The sequence below is a fragment of the Arachis hypogaea genome, chromosome 9 (genome assembly GCF_003086295.3).
Source record: "Arachis hypogaea cultivar Tifrunner chromosome 9, arahy.Tifrunner.gnm2.J5K5, whole genome shotgun sequence".
NCBI classification, from domain to species: domain Eukaryota; kingdom Viridiplantae; phylum Streptophyta; class Magnoliopsida; order Fabales; family Fabaceae; genus Arachis; species Arachis hypogaea.
The window spans coordinates 23,798,058-23,804,155 of record NC_092044.1 but is presented as its reverse complement, the minus strand read 5'-3'; positions in this window follow the sequence as shown (position 1 = coordinate 23,804,155).

The window sequence follows — 6,098 nt, the reverse complement described above, 5'->3', positions numbered from 1 at the left end:
ACTTCAACTCTTCCTTGAAATCCTCTTCTCACACGCAGGTTCCTTCCATGGCTACTTCCCATCCTCGTAGTGAAAACTATGCACGCACTCTGTCACAGTACGGCTAATCACCGGTTGGTTCCCGCTCCTACTGGAATAGAATCACTCTTTTGCGTCTGTCACTAACGCCCAGCAGGTTAAAGTTTGAAGCACGTCACATTCATTCAATCCCGGAATCCTACTCGGAATACCACAGACAAGGTTTAGACTTTCCGGATTCTCATGAATGCCGCCATCCATCTAGCTTATACCACGAAGATTCTGTTGGGGAATCTAAGAGATATTTATTCAATCTGATGTAGAACGGAGGTGGTTGTCAGGCACACGTTCATGGGTTGAGGAAGGTGATGAGTGTCACGGATCATCACCTTCTCCACAATTAAGCGCGAATAAACATCTTAGATAAGAACAAGCGTGTTTGAATGGAAAACAAAGGAATTGTATTAAATCATCGAGACGCTGCAGAGCTCCTCACCCCCAACAATGGAGTTTAGAGACTCATGCCGTCACAAAGTATGTAATTCAGATCTGAAAATGTCATGAGGTGCAAGATATGTCTGTAAAAGTTGTTTAAATAGTAAACTAGTAACCTAGGTTTACAGAAAATGAATACACTAAGATAATTGGTGCAGAAATCCACTTCTGGGGCCCACTTGGTGTGTGCTGGGGCTGAGACTAAAGCTTTCCACGTGCAAAGGCCTTTCTTGGCGTCAAACTTCAGGTTATGACGTGTTTTGGGCGTTCAACTCCGGATCATGACGTTTTTCTGGCGTTTAACTCCAGACAGCAGTATGAACTTGGCGTTCAACGCCAAGTTACGTCGTCTATCCTCGCTCAAAGTATGGACTATTATATATTGCTGGAAAGCCCTGGATGTCTACTTTCCAACGCCGTTGAGAGCGCGCCAATTGGACTCCTGTAGCTCCAGAAAATCCATTTCGAGTGCAGGGAGGTCAGGATCCAACAGCATCAGCAGTCCTTTTTCAGCCTAAGTCAGATTTTTGCTCAGCTCCCTCAATTTCAGCCAGAAAATACCTGAAATCACAGAAAAACACACAAACTCATAGTAAAGTCCAGAAATATGATTTTTGCCTAAAAACTAATATTATTTTACTAAAAACTAACTGAAACATACTAAAATCTACATGAAATTACCCCCAAAAAGCGTACAAAATATCCGCTCATCAATTACGTATTTGGGGGAGTGATGCTGTGGGGTGGGAGTTTGTAGAGTCAGAAGGCACATCTGGGGTTTTGTTGTTAATGTGGGATGATGTGCAATTTAAGATGAATAATTATTACAAAGGGAAAAGATGGTTAACTGTTGAAGGAGTGTTTTTAATAAATGAGTTCAACTGTGCATTCTGTTTAGTATATGGTGCTCATACTAGGATGGAAAAACTGGTTGCGTGGGAGGAACTGAGCTTTGTAACTGGGTTATGTTAAGATCCGATATGCTATATGGGAGACTTTATTGAGGTCATACAGATTGAAGAGAGGAAAGGTCAAGACAGGTTAACAGTGTCGGCAGCAAAGTTCAAGTGTGGTGTGATTGGCTACCTGATTTTGGGAGGCTGTGATCTATTCCGGGTTCACTGAAAGAACATTTTGAGAGTTGGACAGGTGTTGCTAATAGAAAAGAGGAGCGTAACAAGTGGATCATATGTTTCTTTGCAGTTATTTGGAATGTGTGGTTAGAAAGAAACGGGCGAATCTTTAATAACAAGGAATCCAGAGTAAAAGAAGTGTTTCACAGATCCTTGATCAGTTACAGAGAAAAAAATAACTTGGATCTCTTTTGTTGTTGATGGCAATGCTGGAGATAATACTAGGAATTGTTCTTAGGCTTTTTCTTTGTTTTTGATGGTTGTGTCTCTATTTGAGACTTTGTCGCTCCACTTGTGTTGAGCTCTTTTGTTAAAAAAAAAAGTATAATTTAAATACACGGATATAATAATGTACTCGATATGTACCAATGTGATTAATTACATATTTATTCTAATTAATATTACTTCTTTTTTATATGTTGAAATTCCTAAAATCAAAATGATTATTTTTCTAATTGCCATAGCCATAGCAACGTAGCAAGCTAGCAAGGTTTAGTATTTACATTACTTGTCACTTTCTTGTGTTTCTTATTTCTAGTCTTTGTGCCTCTAGTACTGGAGATCTGAACCACTTTATAAGAAATTCTACTATTTAAATTATTAGGGTAGCATTCATTTTTTAAACAAGTAATTTTTTATTTACTCAACTTTTGTAAAAGTCTAATCTTTGTAAATATATTTTTTTAAGCTTTTATTTATGGTTAATACTGCTAAATTTATAGACAAGTTTTCATTGAAAACGAAATCTTATATGATGCTATCTATGAGCTAAGTTAGAGAATAAATTCATTATATCCCCTTTAAACTAAGACTTATAATCTTGTTCTATGAACTACTAATTTGTTGTATTCTATCTATAGACACAGGCACTCAATTATTGATAATGGCTAACTTTTTTTTTTTTGAAACACAAAACTCAACACAACAAAATGGAGTAAAGAAACAAGAATAAAAATCTGGTTATAAATTCTATTCTTTTGTCATTTTCGGTATTGCCATCAATAACCAAAAGAATCAGCACAATTTCACTTTTTGTAGCTTTTAAACTAATGTTGAACAACATCAGCAACTTCGGACGCCTTATTCTAAAAGGTCCTTTGATTTCTTTCTCATCAGATATTCCAAACAATAGCAAAAAAATCTATCAACCACTTCTTCCTATGATTCTTTCTCATTGTTATCCCTGTCCAACTTTCGAAATGTTCCTTTATTATACTTGGGATAGTTCATGAACGGCCACCATCACAAGCCCAAGCACACCACAGCTGCCACGAAAACTCAAGCAACAAACAAATGATATACACTCTCTACGTCCTTACCACATAGCACACACAAATTGTCACTAGATTTGATTACACTAAATCTACTCAGCCTATCTTTAATATTCACTCTACCAATTAGTACAAAACAAGTAAAAACTTCAACTCAAAGTGAAACCAGTCCCTTCCAAATAACTTTAGTGAAACTATAGCTTGATATATCTTCTGGTAACATTTCTTCCTACAATACCTGCACAAATGAGTTAGTAGTAAACAATCCATTTTTATCAAATTTTCATACAACTATAACTTTTCTTCCTCTTGTCAATTTGGCCTCTTGTAAAACACCATGTAGTTGGTTCAGTAACCCTAATTCCCATTGATATAGATCTCTTCTCCATTGAAAGTTCCACACCCACTCTACCCCTTTCCAAAGTTCACAGTCCCAAAATCATTTAGATACTCAGATTCAGACTTGGTGGGATGTGTTGATTCTAGGAAGTCAACATCAGGATACATCTTTATGCTTGCTGATGGAGCAATATCTTGAAAGAGTGCAAAACAATCACTTGTAGCCACTTCTATCATGGAAGCCGAGTTTATTGCTTGTTTTGAGGCTACATCACAAGGTGTTTGGTTAAAGAATTTTATCTCTGGATTTAAGATATGGATTGTATCTCTAGGCCATTGAGAATATATTGTGATAATTCAGCTGCTATATTTTAATGGCTAAGAATAATAGAAGTAGTAGTTGAAGTAAGCACATCGATATTAAGTACTTAGCCATTAAAGACCGAGTTAAATTTAATGAGGTACATATAGAGCATATTAGTACTAAACAGATGATAGTTAATCCTTTGACAAAAGACATACCACCAGGATTGTTTAAGGATTATGTTACTAGTGTGGTTTATGTTCTGTAACGTCACTTATATGACTTATGTTATATTATATGACATATTTGAATATGAAATTCTTATTATTGTTTGTTTCTCATTTGGTTAGTATATATGCGCATACATGATTGAGAATTATAAATAAAATTTAGTGAAGGACATAGAATAAGCATTGGGCTTATTCCTACAGAAATTCCACATAAAGAGTTTATTCAATTAGGAGATGCTACATTGTAATACATAGAAGGTAGTACTCAATTAATGAGAACCTACCGCTATGATTCGTGTAATATGTATTAGTTGTTTAAGCATAGTATGTAATTATAGACTATACATAACAAATGTTGGACCAAGTGGGAGAATGTTAGAATTTTTATTCTAATTGTGGTACAATTTGTTAGTATAGAAATTAGTTTGGGTGGTGTTGTAATTATTAATTAATTATATTGGCAGTTGGTCTATTCTTTGATGGAAAGAACATGACTATTCGTAAACTTTATAAAGTTTGGGTCCTCAATTCTGATTACATAACAAAAACAAACACATTTTGATTCCATCTGACTTTATGATTCAAGAATTAGAAGTTCCAAATTAAATCAAAGAATTTATTGGCAATGGCTCGAGGTACACAAATTATTGATTTTATAAAATATCTAACATTTTGAAAAAAAAATTTAAAATTTAAATTTATTGGCGAATTTATCGTGAGTTAAATCTTCCTGTAGTTATTAATTTAATTATTAGTAAATAATATATTATCGTTAGATTCTCTTGAGAATAAACCCGATGAAAAAATTATTGATAGAATTTTTTGATGGTAATTAACGGCAGATAAAAAAAATCGTCAATAAACAATTACCAATGAATTTTATACCATTAAATTTATTCCAACATTAAATAAATTACTGGCATAAATTCATCGATAAACTTGACGGTATCCGTTGAATTTCTTGTACCAAAACAAATCGCAAAATCAAATAATAACGCCAAAACAAAGACACAAACTTAATGTGGAAATGAATTGACCTTTCTTTCTAGTTGAAGACTTTTCACTCGTAAACTTTTTCAAATAGTATCTCATTTCATCATAAGCCTTTTTTGTATATAAGGAAGACTCAAACAAAAACTTAATATATCTATATTGAGACCAAAATAAAAAAGAATATCACTCAATGTGTAGTGGTTGATTTCTGAATTTTCTCCTTTAGTTTTTTTGAAAACTAATTCTTCTTCTAGTAGCGAAATCCTAGCTTTACCAGCCGCTGTAGCAAATTATTTTTCATTATTATCATGATACTTTCTTTTTCTATTTGACAGTAGCAAATCTTTACATATTCTTTTTGTGTCTTATTGTTGATAGTTGATTCTTTCTAAACATAACAAACTCAGTGTTAATATCATTGATAATCCTAAAATTTTATAGCACATTCAATGAAATCAAAGATTAAAATTAATTTTCAATAAATTAACTAAATATTTGTTATCACAATAAATAATAAAATATTTTTTCAAACTCAACAAACTGTCTTGGTTAAATTTTTTTTAAAACACATCATGATTATTCTTTAATATTAGAAGTTGTTTCAAATTAAATCAATTAGCTAAAAGAATTTCTTGAACTATATATGCTAACATATTCCATTGCATACAAGTTCAAAGACTTGATAGAATTTATAGTTTACTTGCTTCAACGAAAATTATCCTAATATTCAACCCCATTCTTGTCTTACGTCTTTGTCATTTTTAACTTGGACCTCTAACACATCCATTGTAAAGCACTTAACTTAGCTTAGAATAAAATATGCAAATGAATATAATTTAAATAACATTTGTTTTACCCAAATTAAGTAAAGAAGAGTATTTGCAGCTAAAAAATAAAAATAACAAATAAATAAACAACAACAATATCATTAATAAATCAATAAATGAAACATAAAAAAAAAACGAAATAAAAATGATGACAAACAAGAGCAAACTAGAAGAGAATTTTATTTATATTCTAATTATGTATAGATAAAAAAATAAAAAGGAAAAAGGGTAGGGAAGTAACACAAAAAGATGTTTCTTTTCCGTTTGGAGCAAACAAACTCGAAAGGAGAGTCAAATGAGGAAGAAAAAAAAATAGGAAGATTTGAATGGGTAACTAATAAGCCTATATTAGCTGTAAAATCAGGAAGACTGAAAGATAACACCTAAAGTTATTTTATTTAATTTAATATATATATATATAATTTTATACATATAATATTTATAATTATATATTTATTGTATTTAAAATTATAAATAATTATAGTAAT